The sequence below is a fragment of the Protopterus annectens genome, chromosome 5.part0 (assembly GCF_019279795.1).
Source record: "Protopterus annectens isolate FY-2018-M chromosome 5.part0, PAN1.0, whole genome shotgun sequence".
Lineage (NCBI taxonomy): Eukaryota > Metazoa > Chordata > Ceratodontiformes > Protopteridae > Protopterus > Protopterus annectens.
In genome coordinates, this window is record NC_056735.1 from 1,479,463,753 (window position 1) to 1,479,483,424 (window position 19,672).

Consider the following 19,672-nt stretch of genomic DNA (forward strand, 5'->3'; position numbering starts at 1 on the left):
CCCAAGCATCTGTTTTTTTTAGACATAAGTAGATTTTGGCCTTAGTTTTGAAGATGGTGTCGGTTTAATATACAAATCTTTAGGCCTGAAAACACCCTCAGAAGCCAGTGCCTGCACAGCGGCCCCGGACCCATCTAAGGTAGAGACATCCACGGGTTCAATACTTAAAGCTTCTCGCGGCATACCAGACTCTGAATGGGTCTCAGTAGAGGCCTGCGAATCAAAAGTAGCAGGTATCGGGGGCTACGAAAATGCATGAGTACTGGCAAACCGGCGACTGGCTTAGGTGAAGCGTCGGTTTTGGACCTCGACAGTCTGTCCTTTTCTTTGTTTTTTTTAGGTATTCCAGTAGTCAGATTGCTAACAGACGACATCCCTGGATAGTTAAATCATTTAGAAGCAAAGATATACTGACGTTTAATTGTGCGATGATTAAATTTAGCACAAAACAGACAGCAAGGCACGTTGTGGTCAGGGCCTAGGCAAGAAATACAGTACAAATGAAAATCCTTATGAGGTACTTGCTACCACAAGTAATGCAATTAACTTTTACTGACATCGGTAAGGAGCAAGAAAAAGTTTCCCCAACGGGGTACTTAGCTTTTAGTTGAAGACTTCGGTTTTGAAACACGAAAACAAAAATTTCAGGAGTCGGCTTATCGGCACTTGCGAACTGCTTCTGCTTCGGGCACCGCGCGGCACGAAAGACTGATGTAATGGCATCGGCCGCATGTTTTATACCCCTGATGACCTGACGTCATGGAAGGGACAGCAACCAACGCAGGACCCAAGACTTTGTTAATCAGGCTGACTGAGGGCAACCTGCCAGCAGATTACCCAAATGTAATGACTGCAACAGTGAAACGACTGCGGTGGTGGTGCTGCGGTACCATTGTCGCCTTACAGTAAGACGTTGTCCTGTTCGATTCTCAGCTAGAGCATCTTCTGTGTGGCGACGTGTGAATGGGCGTACCTTCGTTGAAGGTTGTGCGGCAGGGCCGGCAATTCGGCAGGCAAAAATCTACTGCCAATCATTAGCAGACTGGAGTTCCGCTGTGGCGACCCCTAACCGGGAAAAGCCGAAAGAGACAATGACTGCAACAGTGAAACACGAAGAACATCCAGTTTAACAGGGACGTAGTCAGTTAATTTGACCCAAAGCCTGTCTCTGTTCTTATCCTTGCACTTCTTAGGCACAACTGAAATCAGGAGACCAGAAGACGCCATACCTACGAACTTGGGCCAAACTCCGAAATGCTTGAACAAGATCCTAGCTCTATGGCGAATGGTACACAGGTTGAAAGAAGCACAAACGCAATTGGGGACGTCGTGCTCAAGGCCAAAACAAGTTATACAATAGGAGTGAAAATCACTGTGCGGAATCTGTTTTCCACAGGCAAGACAGTTATTAACTTTCTCTGACATTCATTAAAACAAGAAAAGAGGGTCCCCAACAGGGTACTTCTCTATGGATGCCTTCAACTTAAGCAGTCGGAATACAAAAAGAAGGTACTCAGCTGACTGGCACTCGTGCAAAAAGCTTCTGCTTCTGGCCCCGCGGCAAGAAAGACTGAGGAAATGGCGTCAGCTGCCTTCCTTTGTACCTGAAGCCAGGTTTAAACCGAAGGCAGCCAACGTCATATACCAAGGACTTTGGTATTCTGGCAGACTGTGGGCTAACGGGAGCCGGATGACCCATTTTGTAAGATCGGCAACATTGAAACACTATGAACATCCTACAGATCAGCTGCAGGGTTTCTGTATGGTACTTAGCCCTAGCCGTGGTTGGGTTTCCTACATCCATATGTGGGGGTAAGTTGGGAATCTGGTTCCTGGGATACTCTGCCAAAGACATTCAAATGCCTGCAAAATTGGAAAGAAATGTAAATCACTAAATTATACTGTACATTTCGTTACACTGGTGTAACGCAGGCTGAGCCTGTAATTTGCCAGTGATCAGTGGTCTATCCCAGCAAACAAATATAAAGACAGTGATAGGCTTCAAATAATCAATGGCTAGAGAATCCATGTACTTTGTTGGCATTTGAAGGTTACATGAAATCCCATTTGAAGTGTTCTCACACAAGGGTAACTTTCAGATCAAATTTCTCTGACACTGGAGTTTTACATCAGTGTGTGTGTCGGGGCCTATTTTCTTCACATGTCCTTGCACACTAAAATCATTGTACCCATGTGCCCTTTTCCATTTGGCAACACACTCTGGCAAGTTTCTGTTAGAGCAAATGAAGTGAAAGTTGCTAGGCCTGATACCTGATCCAAAGGTGGGCCCTGAAACTTTGGGGTGGGAAGGAGTTATACAAGGTTTTCAGCCCAAAAAAAGTAATAGGAGGTTGATGGCCCAGACATCAAGAGGTCAGAAAGTACTCCTCAAAAAGCTTTTGCACTGGTAATTTGTTGACCCCTACAGATAAGTACCTAGAGAATGTCATAGGACTGTGATGAAGCTGCACAAAAGTGACGGCTGGTCAGAGAGAAAGCACTACTCTGCAGTCTCCAGATGGGGCTGTGTTTTAGACATTGACGATAAGGTCTTAGCCACTGGTGCTACAATGAAAGTGTGGCTGCCTAGCCCTAGTACACTTCCCCGTTAGGTACTGCTGAAGGTACAGCCATCTTTCAAGAGCACTTTTCCTTCAGTTTCTTATGGGATCCTGTGGAGGAAGGCCCTACCAACGCCAGAAGCAAGTGCCAAGGTAACTTGTAATGCACCAAGCATCATGAGGGTTCTTGTTCTACTTTTCAAAGCATCTCTTCACATATATGATTCTCATCACCTAAAAAGAAAAAGCACTGAAAGTGAAGACTCTGTTGGGATATGCTTACTCTAATCACTCTTACTTGCAACATCACTGTTAACCCAGCGCCAGTGATATCTATGGCACAAGACAACCAGCCTAATGTTGGTCACATTGTTTGCCTATGGCTAATTGCCATCATTAATAAACCACCACCCACTGCCAGGGACTATTAATAAGTGTCAAGTCTTTCAACTATATTTATTAAATAAAAGTAGTAGGACAAACCCAAAGCTCCTTTGCCCAGTATATGCACTTGACTTCAAGAGAATAACAGTCAATCCTTACAGTTTAAATAATCCGCCAAGTCAGTCACATGACAAAACCATTAAAAAGAGACTCATTTAAGGCATTTTGTATTAAATACAAACACCCCACCATAATAAAACAAACATCGATAAATGCAAAATAAAACCACAAAATATAAACCATTATACAATTCCTTTGCTTCTAAAAGCAGAGATCATGCTCTACCTCTACTATTAGGCAAAAACGGTTTCAAAATAAATTCAAAATCATCTCCAGGGTTATGCATATGTTTTGCAAATGCATTAGTGCACCAACGCTTTTTTACATTGTACTCTTGTTCATAAATCAATTTTAAAAGTGCGCTCGATTTTTCAAATATAAAAGGTGTTACACTTGGCCTTACGCCAGGCATGTATTACACCTTTTGACAAACAGTTAAAATTATTTCTTGTATACTATCTTCTGTCATTTAACAAACACACACTCCTGCTGCCCTACTTGTATTTACAATAATGACAAAAATTCCTATATTGTTGGAGGTTTCCACTAATGAAAACAGAATTCAGACCACAAATAATGCTACATTTTTGGCAACTCTCATTACTAGTTTTAACAGAAAGTGAGCTTAGTGGACTGGGTTATGTCAAAGAATTGGACAGTTTTTGCTGAGGATGAAGAGATTAATGCAAGTTTAGTTAACAGACCTAGTACTGTATATCGGAAGGGAATTGGTTTAAAAAAAATGCTGTTGCTTGGGACACTATCAAAGGCATGAGCAAGTTTTTTTTTTTGTCATTGCTGTAAATTTATTCAAGTAGGACAGGAAAATGATGTGTTAAAATTATTTATTGTATAATACCTACAGTTTTAACTGTCAAATAGGGATATCCTTGACCTTATACCAGGCATATAATGCCTTTTACACTGGAACAAACAAACACACTTAACATGAGTATGATATAAAAATGAGTGTAGCCTAGTGAACACCTAGGAACCCAACGGCCAAAAGGGCCTTTTTAAGCCTAGCCATGCATCTCATATCGGACAAGTTCTGATAACCTTAAAAAGTGTAAACAGGAGGTTTGGGAGATTAACCATTTACAGGTTACCTGGGAGCCCGTTCCATAGACATGGTAGTCTCTGAGATACATACCCATCTCTTCAGCAGGACAGAACAGGTAATTCTGGTACTGTTTGTTTTGTGGATGTGTAGGAGGTCCATCAGAGTGGGGTCTGACAATGCCCTAAATGCTAGGCATAGATCTCCCCCTCAAAAGCCTGTAGGAGACAGAATACATGGATAGGGCCTTGAGGTGGTCTGCCTAGGACATTTTACTTGCGCCCTGTATTCTTTAAGTGAGGAACCTCTGTGGATGTTCCAGCTGTTGGATATACCTGGTTAGGTACATACCAAAGGGGGCATTGTATACAATGATAGGATAGGTCTGATGAATACAGAATACAATGGAACAATGTGCTTGGACTTGGATACAATACCTTTATTTATAAGTTGTGCAATTTAGAATGATTTCCTCACCACTGTTAGATGCAGGATGGTCAAAAGCTAGATTACTGTGCGTCCTTAAGTCCCTGACTACTGGGTTAACTCCAACGGGTCTGTTGTCAATATAATAGTTACCAGGCATGGATGACTTCACAAAGGACACTTATGCATTTCCTGCCATTTAATTTTAGTGTATGGCTCTAATGCCAGTTATCTGTGTCAACCCCACCTAGAGAACATTTGTGTCAGTGTGAGATTGAATGACAATACCCAATTTGCAATCATCTGCAAATTTAGTCAGCCAGAGACCACTGACACTGGCATTCACTTCTGACAAGTAAATGCCAAAAAGGAGTGGTCCAAGAACTGATCCCCAAGGGACTCCACTTGTGACTGGCCTCTTTGTAGAGGCAGACCTCCCAAGTTCTAACTTCCTGGGTCCTGTCCGTGAGCCAGCTGGCTACCCACCAAGTGACATACGTGTTTGTACCTAACCTCGAGTTTGTCAACAATGCCAGGTGGTGTACTGTCAAATGCCTTGGTCAGGTCAGGGTAGGCAGTGTGAACAATTTTTCACTCACCCATTGCTTTGGTGACCTTCTCAAAGTAGTCCACCACTTTGAATAGGCATAATCTGCCCTTGACAAAACCAAACTGGGTTGGGTACAGTGTCTGGAGATTTAACTACATCTCTATCTCCATGATAATTTTTTCCATGGCTTTATATACAAGAATAGTGAGACTTATGGGTATAGTTTACAGGGTCTGTACATGGCCCACCTTTGTACAGAGGGATGACATTTGCCTTTCTCCATTCATGAGGCACGAAACCTGTTTGGAGGCTACAGTTAAATAGTAATTCCAGCGGTTCTGATAGGTCATGTTTCATGCCATTTAGAAGGCATCCTGGGATATTGTCTGGGCCCACTGATGCAGTGTTCTGGGTCTTGGAGCATTAAAGATATGTTCCCTAATGATAGTACGGGGAGTTTATATTTGATACTTCCCAAGGGAAGGTTGAGGGGGAGAACAGGGGTAAAGTTGGAGCTGAATCAGCCAGGAGGTTTGCTGTGTCTTCTGGCTCAGTATAAGTGGCTCCATTTACAATAGGCTCTGCACACAACTGTGTATTGCCTGAGGTTGCAGGCATAGCTAAAGAATGGTTTGTGGTTGTCCTTGGCTTGGGAAGCCAAACAATCTCAAATCGGGCTTTGGTAGACTTTGTCCTCAAAGAGTTTAGTTTGATAAGCATGTTTTTATCCTGCTGGGTGCTGCAGCTCCTAATTTTTGCCATAATTTTCTTTCTCCTGTTATACAGCCAACTGATTTTGTGCTTCCAGCTGGGTGGCTTGTTTTTTGAGTTAGTTCTGTACATCTTCCTGGTGGGTACAGCTGCCTCTATATGCAGCTATTAACATGCTTACACAGGGTTTCTGTGAACAGTTCTGCATAGGCAGCAGTGTTCTCAGTGTTTAGGGGGGCTTCATATTCTGCCAGGTAAATAGCAGGTGGTTATGGCCTTGAAATAGTTCCTGAATATTCCAAGTTAAGCTGGGGGTCCAGGTTTTATTTTTACTTCAAAGAGAGACCATTTTGTGGTCTGACCTTACCAGGGAAGGCATTAAAGTAGGGGGTGTGCAGTACACTCACATATTAGTGAGGACCACAACCAATATGATTGCACCCATGGTTGGTGTATGGAGTTTGTTTACAAAATCCAGGAATCTCTGTGCATGTACGTTTGGTGTCACAGGATTCCCAGTTAATAGTGGGGTAATTAAAGTCCCCCATGAATATGGTATTGGGCTGGATGGTTAGTGTTTCTAATAAGTAAATACATCATATGGGTTTCCTGGGTCAGAGGGGACCCATACCTTGCAAGGAAGTGGTACTGGATTTTGCCTACGGTGATTTGAACATGGAGTAGCTCAAGTGCATTATTGTCCTGTTTGACCATCTTGATGTACATTTATCTTTGATGTAAATAGAGACCCCTCCACCTTCAGTCCCAGCCTGTGAAGTAGCTGGCATAAATATGTGGATGGCATTATAACCTAGCATTGTTTGCTCTCTCCACAGCTTTAAACCATGTCTCTGACTGTACAGACGTCCGCATTCTCTAGGGTAAAGAGCTTCTAGGGAGTGGATAATTCTGAATTACTTTTAAACAGATTTTACTTGATAGGAGGGGTGGAGCATGGTCTCTGCTTTTAGAAGCAAAGAAATTGTATTGGCAATTGTACTTCAATGCTTTTTAAAGCACCCTGGTTTTAATGAGCATTGCTCTATAATCTATTAAAACTAAAAGCCTTGGATAGGTAGGAGACCATAATGATCATTTTATTTATTCCATACTTTGTACTTTTGTGGTTTTATTTTTGCATTCACAGATGTTTATGGGTTTCATTACAGTGGGGTGTTCTGTGTTTAATCCAAAATACTGCTTTAAATAAGCCTTTCTAATGGTTTCTTTTGTCATGTTACCGTCTTTTGGCAGACAAACTGTACGGACTGACCGATACTCTGAAGTCCAGTGGGTATACCGGACAAAAGTGCTTGGGGTTTACCCTATTACCTTTATTTAATAAAAATTAGTTGAACGACTTGTGGACTACTACTAACAGTCACTGGCACTAGGCGTTTTATTGGTTTTGTCTTCGCTGGACTTCAATTGTCATTAACACTACCATACTGGCGATTCCTACAATGAAAATCCAGGGTTGCCACCCTGGATGTTATCAGTAGGTGATTAGCACCATCTTTCTTTGCTTTTACTAGAAGACTGAGCAGATATATGGTATGAAGACAAATTAAATCATTTTAGGGAGAAGCTTTCCTGCCCATGCCTGAAAAAGAACAGCAGTGTCAGGTATTTCAATTGCAATACTAAGTATAAAGCAGAAATGTGGCTCCAGGGATGCAGAGTACTACTTTTTCCTGATAAATTATGGAGGGGGTGACCATCTTTGATGGGAAGGCCTGATGTGTTGTCCACTGTCCCAAGGAAAATTTTGTACGCAAGATGTACTTCACTTCTAGTAGTTGGCAAATCCCCAAAGCTGGTTTGACAGAACACAGTGGCCTGAACCACAGAGTTGTCCAGGTATATGTAGGTATGCACACCCTGCACCCAGAGAGGTAAACAATGGAGCTAAACATCTGAAATACACTAGAAGCAGTGAACTGCCCAAAGATAAGTTTGCGTTATGATCTCGCATAGAACCCCTGGCATTTCCTATGGCTTTTAATTCTCCTTTTAGCACAAGACAGGATCAACGTTTGGCAATTGGACATATCCAGTGTAGAAACAAGAGAATGTTAGATCCACAGCTTTTCTTAGATTGGGACACAGCCTGGAAAACATTCAGGTATATGTACTATGAATCCAGAGTTGTGAAAGCACTGGAATTAAACATTTGGTGAATACTTACAGAGCAGCAGAGACAAGGACAGACCCTGCCTGAAGCCTTAAAACCTTCCTGTGATCTTGAAAAGTGATTTGGGGTAGGTGTCAAAGACAACCATGGTCTGTAAAAGCTTGTGACACAAGTCATAAGAACTGAAAGGTAAGCATTCCAAATTTCTTCATCCTTAAATTTATTTAAAATTAAGAGATCCAGTGTAGATTTGCAATGGTTTCTCTTCTTGGAGGCAGAAAAAGAATGGAATAAAACCAAAATACTCTTTCGTCTGGTAGGACTTTCTAAAGGTGTTAAAGCACGCAGCTTGCCAGCACTAGCGCTACTACAGTTAACTGGCTTTGAGGAAGTTGTGGGATCCTCGTGGGGAGTCATTAGGTTTCTGAATTCTATCTTGCATGGGGAGGGGGGGTTACCCATTGTGGTAATTGACTACCTAAGCCCCTTCCTCCCTCTCTGACAGTTTACACAGACAACAGCAAAGTACTTTCCCCACTGATTGGTACACAGATCCAGAATACTAAGTGAGCACTCAGCAAACAAGTGTTGCTCAAGTTAACTTCTACTACAAATAATTTTCAGAGCACTCATCTGCTTAGCATCCTTCCCATAATTTGAGGGAGTCCTGAATAAATTTTGCACTAATCTTGGAAGACAATCAGTTTTGCATTTTAACTGCTTCACCTACTGATTTTTGCACTTTTACTCTGATACTGTAGCATCTGACTGCTAAGAACAGCACTTTTGGGAAGGTTTACTGACAGTGTTTACCATCTTATATGCGACTATTTTTGCAGTCCTGCTAGTTTGGCATTGCTAAAGGGCCCCAATAAAGCACCCTTATTAGTTTGCATCAACAAAGCACCCTTAACAGCCACCTCCTTGTAGCTCACCAAAGGACTGGGCAGTATGGATATGCAATTTCCAAAACTCAGTAGCCAGTTTGGTGGACATGGGCATCTTGAAACAATATAAAAATTGTCTCATGATTACAGTCACTTAATCCTTAAAGCAGCAGATAGTGAGATGTACTTGCACAGTGACGACGGAGGCTAAACTCTCGCATACGAGTGCACATCAGGTTGTGAAACTGTGTACAACATCCACCTCACACAGAACACACACTAACTCATTAACAGAGTACAGTCACATGTCACCTCTTGTGCTTAAACCAGAGCGCTCTTACACCAGAGAGCGTTCCACAAGTATAAGTTACTTTACACTTGTATTTCAGCTCCATTGTTAAAAATAAGTTGAAAAAGTACCTGAACTTTGTCAGTTACCTTCTCTACTTATTTTTCATGGTGGAGTTGCCAGGTGCTCATATTTGAATTTTTTGAGAAAATTGGCTTGCCCTGCGTGATCACAGCAAGCCAATTATTTATGCATTTTGCTGCATATTTTTTGGAAACAGCAACAGCATTGTTAAGACAACCTATTACTCTACAGCATATTATAAGCAAACAGTACTTAGTTGCTATCTTACTTGTAATCAAACCATACTGACAGAAGAAAATACTTTCAAAACTACGTGCCTTGCTCATGATTCACAATGCAGAGTTGACAACCTACTTCTCTCTCTCACTGGTCCTCCTTTATGTATAAAACGTATATATAAACGTGCAATTCCCTTCTCCACAGAGTAAGTTAGTTGGTACACAGTAAGCGAAAGCAGATTTACAGGGTCAAATACATGCACACTGGACAACTCAAGTTTCATTTCCTAGCAGCATAAACTATCCAAATATGATTATGTTCTTTTGCTTGTTCATAGAACTGCCTTTACCAATATAGAAAAAAGACAGTCTATCCACTTCCTGTTTCGACTTTCAAAGGAAACAGTCGACAGAGTGGTATACAGATGCGCAATCACATTTGGGTTTCCACAAAATCCATTTACAGGTACTTGAAAAGATGGCAACAATGATGGCATTAGCACAATATCAGTAACAAATTTTCAGATCCACCCAGACTGTCAGAGATTAGCAAACTTGACGCGACAATATGTTTCAGCCAACCAAAGTCTTTCAGGGACAGAGAATACAAACTACTAGAAGGCATCAAGGTTCAAACAAGGGGAAAGGCAGATGGAAATGTCGCAAGTAAAATTTACTCCTGTAGTCTGACACTTTCTCCAAGGCTTTAATTACAGGTTGGACTTTCCTACTCATGCAAAATCATCAGCATGCCATGTAGTCAGAACGAAAAGTCGTTACCTATTCTTAACTAGTGGCATTGGGGGGGGGGGGGGGTTTCCATTAATCACAATTTAAAAAAGTCCCTTCCTTTACGGTTCACAAAAGAGAAGTGTTACTTTGCTTGTACTGTTACTTAGCGTTCATTGAGCTGCTTTGTAAGTGTGTTTTAACCCTTCTTTCATGTAACTGGTGTGTGTGTGCGCACTCGCATACAGAGGGATGCCTATACAGTAGAGTGAACTGGCAGGGAAAACATTAGCTCCAGTCAGTTCAGAGAGCAGTGTTCTATTCAGTAAAATGGAAAATACCTGATAATGTGGTCTTTCTGTGCAGCTTTACCGTGTGTCTGAATTGAAAATTGTCTGTCTCGCAATAACTGAATAACCCACAGCAGACAACTAAACAAAGTAGAGATGGTCATTCTCCGAATCCCTGCTTGTCAATGCCTTTTTTCTTATTTTTGATGTTTAGATCTTAGTTTTAGTTAGCTATACAAGTTTGTGAGCAGTCTCATTCAAATAACTGGTCATTTTTCATTGAGCTACTGTCTTATGTGGTTCTATATTTTTACATTGATCTCCGACAGGTCTAATGATCTTGCAAAATCAAGCAATCTCTCTAGTGTCAGGTCTTGCCTAATAAACCTTTCCTAACTTTCCCCGAGGTACAGTGAAATTCTGTGCATTTCAATTTCTGGTCATCAGCAAAATTTAAGATTTCATTCATGGTTCTTTATTTGTATATGCCGCTACACTTCCATTTGATAGTCGTCCTGCTTTTCACAAGTTACGCATGTCAAACTGTATATTTTTCTATGATTCAACATATTTTCTATTTTAAACGTAAAGTAACCAAACCAGCGGATTAACGCACTTGTGCCACGAAGAAATAGTATAAATCAAGTAAAAAAAGTCAGGCACTGGTGCGAAAAGTGGTTCAATACAAGCAATAGAAGCAAATCCAACTGCAGTTAATGTCCGATTGTTCAATTAACTTCAACTCAAGCCCAAATAAATCCAAGTAGTTTTATTATAGTCAAACAAACAGAGTAGGACAAGATGAGCGCTTTCACTAAAGTTTAGCTTCCTCAGATCTTTACATCATCTGGTGTAGATCCGTCCCTTATATAATACAGTCATTAATTACCAATTAAACTAATTAAGCAATTATATGAGAGAGGAAGAGTAATACATTAAAAAACATTTAAAATTGGTATATCCAAACAGTATGTCATACAAGACCATCATTGTCCAAAGTTAGAACACAGTAACTGTTTCATATATCATAAAAATCTAATTTCTAGAAACAAGAGGTGTCTTTGTATATGGTAAAAGCGTATAATTGTAACAGTATTGTATTCATTCATGACTAAAATGTACATATTTTGTTTAGACTAAGAAATATTAAAAGGCTTCAAAGAAGAATTTCACTGTGCTAAGTGTCATCATTGATTGCTAACTATAGGACTCTTATATAAGCATTATTTCCTGGTGAAAAATGGTCACATACTTCATTATATTATGTTAATGGTTTGCCTGTCTCAACTCCTAAAATTAATGTTAAAATGTGTATACCATGCAGTCTATATAATGTAATATTCAGTATGGAAATCTGTATTATAAATATGAATGTAAATATGAAGAAAAGACGTAAATGCATGTAAAGTAAGTGTATGAGTAGTGTATGTTAAATGTTTATAAATAAATAGATAATGATTAATGAATATATAAAAATATATATAAAACTGATACACAAATGCATCTGTGTGTATATTGTATAAGTATGTGAAGATGAGTAAATGGATAAATGGGATGTGACATAGATATTAATATTGATTGTGTGTAACTTAAATATGAATGAATGGATAAATATATATATATTACAAAATAAGTATAAATATATGAATATATAAAAATGTATAAAATCATGTAAAGATTGTGTGCTAAGGTGAGGTCCATCAATGAATAAATGAGACAAATAGGACCAACATGGTTGTATATATATGATAAAATAAGTGGACATGGTATGTGATGGACTGTGGGCTGGGTGTCAGTAGTGTTGAAGAAATAGATTGTTGGTATATTATTTAATATGTCTTCTTGTCTCAAGTATGGTTTAATCGAGGCCCTCTCGTTTAAACCATGTCCCCTGTATGCCCTTAATAAAATTATCCAACCACTTTCCTTATTCTCAGTATGGCATCTTATGTTTCCTCCCCTTGGATTAGGTGGTATGACCTCTAGGACTCTAAATGTAAAAGTGTGTTGTTCACCTGCTTCCATGACATGCTTGGCTAAAGCGTTTTGATGTTTGTCTTTCTAATGCTATAGCAATGTTCCTCATCCTATCCGTAGGCACCTATTGGTTTTGCCACGTGAAGGATGAGCATGTTGTCAAACAGCTAGATATATGACATGACATGTCATGCAGTTGGCATTGGCATTAATAGTAATCACCTTGTTGGAATCGGGATGTATAAAAATAGGATCTTTATTTATTAATGAGCAGAAGTTACAACTACCACAAGGCATGGTAGAGTTGGTAGTATCCATATCCTTTCTATGTGTGTTGTAGCATAGAATCCTCTTTAGATTCATCTTATTCCTGTATAAAAACATAGGTTTTTCACCCACTATTCTTTTTATGTCATCATCTATAGTCAAAACATCCCAGTATTTATTTATAATATATCTAATTTCGTCATTGTCTCTGGTATAATAGGTAGAGAACTTAACATTGTTTGGAATAAGATTAGTGGTCATATTGCTTGTGTTAGTTGGGCCAAAATAAGGTGCACCTCTTGTTTCTCTTACTTCTGATGTTATTTCTAAATGTTCAATAATTTCATTCAATTTATAACCCCTTGCTAGTAATTGATTTTTCAAATCATTTAATAGACAATGTGAAGGCGTAGCTATGGGCACACCATGTGCCAATAGCTACGCCAATATGTTTTTAGCATATTGGGAAGAAATAATACTGTTCAACAACCCCATGTTTAAATCTCATGTGATTTTTTATAGGCGTTTTGTGGATGATTTATTTATTCTATGCAATGGTGATGTGAAACTTTTAAAGAATTTTATTTCACTAATTAATAATCTAACTGAATGCCTTAAATTCACAACACAAAATAGTAGGACTAGAATTGAATTTTTAGATTTATTTATTGAAAAATTGCCATGTGGGTTAATTAATACAGGAATATTCAGAAAAAACTGCTATAGGAATATGCTTCTGTTCAGAACTAGCATGCATCCCATATATATATTCAAAAATATTATGAAAGGACAGGCTTTAAGGATGTCCAGGATGAATTCCAATGAAGTGGGCCTAGAGAGGGACTTAAATGATTTGAAAAATCAATTACTAGCAAGGGGTTATAAATTGAATGAAATTGAACATTTAGAAATAACATCAGAAGTAAGAGAAACAAGAGGTGCACCTTATTTTGGCCCAACTAACACAAGCAATATGACCACTAATCTTATTCCAAACAATGTTAAGTTTTCTACCTATTATACCAGAGACAATGACGAAATTAGATATATTATAAATAAATACTGGGATGTTTTGACTATAGATGATGACATAAAAAGAATAGTGGGTGAAAAACCTATGTTTTTATACAGGAATAAGATGAATCTAAAGAGGATTCTATGCTACAACACACATAGAAAGGATATGGATACTACCAACTCTACCATGCCTTGTGGTAGTTGTAACTTCTGCTCATTAATAAATAAAGATCCTATTTTTATACATCCCGATTCCAACAAGGTGATTACTATTAATGCCAATGCCAACTGCATGACATGTCATGTCATATATCTAGCTGTTTGCACAACATGCTCATCCTTCTACGTGGGCAAAACCAATAGGTGCCTACGGGATAGGATGAGGGAACATTGCTATAGCATTAGAAAGACAAACATCAAAAACGCTTTAGCCAAGCATGTCATGGAAGCAGGTGAACAACACACTTTTACATTTAGAGTCCTAGAGGTCATACCACCTAATCCAAGGGGAGGAAACATAAGATGCCATACTGAGAATAAGGAAAGTGGTTGGATAATTTTATTAAGGGCATACAGGGGACATGGTTTAAACGAGAGGGCCTCGATTAAACCATACTTGAGACAAGAAGACATATTAAATAATATACCAACAATCTATTTCTTCAACACTACTGACACCCAGCCCACAGTCCATCACATACCATGTCCACTTATTTTATCATATATACAACCATGTTGGTCCTATTTGTCTCATTTATTCATTGATGGACCTCACCTTAGCACACAATCTTTACATGATTTTATACATTTTTATATATTCATATATTTATACTTATTTTGTAATATATATATATTTATCCATTCATTCATATTTAAGTTACACACAATCAATATTAATATCTATGTCACATCCCATTTATCCATTTACTCATCTTCACATACTTATACAATATACACACAGATGCATTTGTGTATCAGTTTTATATATATTTTTATATATTCATTAATCATTATCTATTTATTTATAAACATTTAACATACACTACTCATACACTTACTTTACATGCATTTACGTCTTTTCTTCATATTTACATTCATATTTATAATACAGATTTCCATACTGAATATTACATTATATAGACTGCATGGTATACACATTTTAACATTAATTTTAGGAGTTGAGACAGGCAAACCATTAACATAATATAATGAAGTATGTGACCATTTTTCACTAGGAAATAATGCTTATATAAGAGTCCTATAGTTAGCAATCAATGATGACACTTAGCACAGTGAAATTCTTCTTTGAAGCCTTTTAATATTTCTTAGTCTAAACAAAATATGTACATTTTAGTCATGAATGAATACAATACTGTTACAATTATACGCTTTTACCATATACAAAGACACCTCTTGTTTCTAGAAATTAGATTTTTATGATATATGAAACAGTTACTGTGTTCTAACTTTGGACAATGATGGTCTTGTATGACATACTGTTTGGATATACCAATTTTAAATGTTTTTAAATGTTTTTTAATGTATTACTCTTCCTCTCTCATATAATTGCTTAATTAGTTTAATTGGTAATTAATGACTGTATTATATAAAGGACGGATCTACACCAGATGATGTAAAGATCTGAGGAAGCTAAACTTTAGTGAAAGCGCTCATCTTGTCCTACTCTGTTCGTTTGACTATAATAAAACTACTTGGATTTATTTGGGCTTGAGTTGAAGTTAATTGAACTATCGGACATTAACTGCAGTTGGATTTGCTTCTATTGCTTGTATTGAACCACTTTTCGCACCAGTGCCTGACTTTTTACTTGATTTATATTTTCTATTTTCTTAATACATTCGAGTAATTATCTTTTGTAGCAGATGTACTTTATTGAGCAACCTCATGAAGCTCTGAAGCCCATAATTGAGAATAACTTTAGCTAGGAGTGGGCTTTTAACGTTTCATTTTTCCAGAGAGGCAGCATCTCCTGCACCCTTGTGTTTTAATGCCAAGTCTGTTTTCATTGTTAGTCGTGTAACGGAGGACCACAGCTGTTGTGTCCTATGTAGGGCAGGTTTCTCATTTTGACCATCAAAATTCTCTTCACTGCACAGAGGGAGAAGTTTTCCTCCCTAAGTGGTGATATTTAGAAGCATTACAATATGTGATAGTGTGGAATTGTATACATTTTAAATGAATGCGGCATCTGATTTCACTGTTTTGGCCTTCCAGTCTCAGGTTTCAGCATATTTTACACATTTTTCCAGTTGTTAGATTGTGTCCATAACTGATGATATATGGTGAAAAGGGATATATTTTATTCAGTGATGTACATTTGTGGTACATACAGAGTATGGTGAAAAGGGATACATTTTATTCAGTGATGTACATTTGTGGTACATACAGAGGTTATGGTTTGCCCATATTAACTTTAGTACAGTGCCCTGCATGAAGTAAACTGCAGCAGTCTGTTTTGGCACCATCTTTTATTTTCATATGTTCTGATACAAAGCAGTCCAGGAAGGAAGCAGAAAATGAATACCTTGTGAGTTGGCATTGCTTACTCTTTATACTTGTAATATTGCATTTTCACACTTCTTTGTCAACACCTACATTACTGTACAATGCCAGTGCTCATTACAACGTACGCATTACCTTTAGTTATAGGTCCTGTCGGTCACTGAACTAGTCCTTTTATGGTATCTGCTGGGGAGGAGGTTATTTTATTGTATTTACATTTTGCTGACTGGCTTGTTATGGATGTAAGGAGGTGACAGTATGTTATGTTGCACATTAATATAACTTTCAAATGGCTTGGTCGGTCATTGAAACCTGCCTAAAAAATTATGTATGTAGACTTGGAGGTGCTGACCATTCCTTTCTATGAATGGTTACTGGAGAAGCTGTGCTATAGTACACTGACTTGCACTGATAATTTTGGCTGCAACCGTGTTACAGTTCTAATTCTTGCTGTCAACTTTTATGAACTGCACTGGAAAACCTCACTACCTAAGCCTGCTTTTCAAAATGTCAGAAACTGCTTTAGTGTGGAGATATGGTCCCTTTATAACAATTCTCATTCTTCTGTATTGACCTCTCCCCTCTGACCAGTTTGCCAATACAGTCAGGCACCAGTGTGAGCAGCACAGGTATTTCTCAGTGATAAGTTGGGAGGTTACATATTCTGACCTACGATGGGGACTCGTGCCAACTGTAGGATGGGTCTATATGCCTTTACGAATGAATGAACTGACAGGATGCAACTTGGAGGTGGATGACATGATGGTAGAGAACATAGCTCTTAAGCTTCCATCTCCACAATGAATGTGGAGCAAATGAGTAAATGTTACACATTTTATCCAAGACTTACTAACATCAGCTAGAAAGATCATAGGAAGGTCAATTTTAATTAATTAGTATGACTCAGATTTACCAAGGATATCAGTTAAAAAAAAATTGCTATGACTGAATGCATGACCGACGCTTTCAATGTGGGACTTCAAGGAACAAGAACATTGAGACCCCAAATGAGGAACATTCCTCATAATGAGGTACACTTGAGAGGTATGGTAGAGAAGAGACGGAATATCCTGTTTATGGAGGAGACAGGGTGGAATGACAATGCAGCAAAGCCACTTTGCCTGGGGTCCAGAGATTGCCTCTCTGGGAGAGGACAAAGTAGAAATAGAAATTGTGGTGGAAGACAATTGTCTTAAGACAATGAGGAATGTTAGCAGAATTGATGATTAGACTCACGGCAGCCAGAACTTTGACTGCCGTGTGTCCACAATGGTGAGGTAATCCTTTTGTGTGGCACAACTTAAACACACGTATGGCAACCATATTACTTGTACATTCTGGAATGTATCAACCATATGCTTTTCACAATATTTCTGGCTTTCTCATTTGTGACAGTTAAGAGGAAGGCATGGATCAAAAAGATGGTTTAGATAGTCCTGTGTGTCTGATTCGTGTACAGCTTGGGGGAGAGAAAGGGCTTGAGGAGACGTATGGTATTACCGATTTTACACTAATTGCAGCACTGATCAACTAGATAATTTGAACATTTCTTCCTTTGTCACTTATATGTTTGATTCTAATCAGAGGGATGGTACTGTGAGATAAATAATACTACTGCACTAATTCTTACAGCGATCAACCAGTTAGTTTAGATGTGTGTGTCTTAACCGGTGGGGATGGGTCAGAGATAAATATTTTTACACTAATTATGGCATGGAGCAACCACATATTTTGGACAATATTTCTGTCTTATCTAGGATTTAGGTGAGAGGAATGGCTCAGTAATATAAAAGTCAGACTACTTCCATACTGAAAGATTATGAGTCAGTCCTACCTTATAACTGCACCAGAAGTGTAATAAGTGTCTGCTCAACAGGGTGCAGCAATTATCACCTTTGTATGAGCCTTGTAGTTAATGAAATGCAAGTCATTATCACATTATTAATTTACAGTATGTGCAGTTACAGTATTACCACTTGTCAGGTAAAACCCTCATGCAGCTGCCACTGTTATTCACTTTAGGAAAAGTTATCACATTGATGAATGCACTTGCCAGGTTTTGGTTTCTGTCTATGTTGAGTCATGCAGAAGTGTTCCCTCAAAATTCTTTATTTCTTTTTCCCAGTGCTTCTATTGTAAGATACCAATGAGAGTAGCCATTATGGCTATATGGTTCATATTTTTGTGAATTACTGCACATACTGCTATGTTTTCTATCTGCCTATGTGCAGGTAAGTAACATCATATTGTTCTACACTCCTGTATTTTCCAGCTGTAAGGTCAAGTGCACGTCAAAATGCCCCTCAAAGAAGATGCCATCTGCTCAGGTAGGGAACATTTCAATATGCTGAGTAAGACCATTTTGAAGACAGTGTTAGTCCTTACAACATGGTAAAAGAACTGTACCCATGTGCTGTACAAATGCAGGTATCAGTTTGTTTAGGACTTAGGTTATGAAAACTGACTTTTTTCATTTTGGTAAACAGCCAAGTTATACCTCATTTGGAAGACCATACGAGTACAACATGTTAAAAGAACTGCGCCCGTGTGCTGTACACATGTACAGATATCAGTTTTAGAGCTTAGGTTATGGAAAGTATGACTTTTTTCATATTTTGGTAAACCGCTAGGGAGCATGCAGTTGTGCCAAGTCATACAGTGCAATGAAAAAGTATTTGTCCCCTTCCTAGTTTTTATTTTGCATGTTTGTCACACTTAAATGTTTCACGTCAGATCCAATTTAAATATTAGACAAGTATTAAGACAAAGATAACCCAAGTAAACACAAAATGCAGTTTTTAAGTGATTTTATTTATCAAGGAAAAACACTATACTAACCTACATGGCTCTATATGAAAAATTGCCCCCCCCCATTAAACCATGAAGTAACTGTGGTTAATCACATTTTTGGGAAAGCTGAGTTCAATTTCACTAGCCACACCCGGGCCTGATTACTGCCAGACCGGTTGAATCAAGCGATCACTTAAATAGAACCTGTCAAACAAAGTGAAGTAGGCCAAAAGATCCCAAAAAGGAAGACATGTCGCGATCTAAAGAAATTCTGGAACAGATGAGAAAAAGTAATTGATATTTATCAGTCTGGAAAAGGTTACAAAGTCATTTCCAAAGCTTTGGGACTCCAGCGAACCACGGTGAGAGCCATTATCCACAAATGGAGAAAACATGGAACAGTGGGGAACCTTCCCAGATGTGGCCGGCCTAAAAGATTACACCAAGAGTGCAGTGATGACTCATCCAAGAGGTCACAAAAGAACCCAGAACAACATCTAAAGAACTGCAGGCCTCACTTGCCACAGTTAAGGTCAGTGTTCATGACTCAATCATAAGACTGGGCAAAAATGGCATGCATGGCAGAGTTCCAAGGCGAAAACCACTGCTGACCAAAAAGAACAAAAGCTCGTCTCACTTTCCCCAAAATTTCCAC

The 19,672-nt window shown here is 38.7% G+C and overlaps 1 protein-coding gene across 1 annotated transcript in view; it reads right to left on the reverse strand.

Moving 5' to 3' along the window:
• The window catches only part of IPO5 (importin 5), a 1,405,185-nt gene that overhangs the window by 84,362 nt on the left and 1,301,151 nt on the right, over nucleotides 1-19,672 (reverse strand). The gene's annotated exons all lie outside the window — the stretch shown is intronic.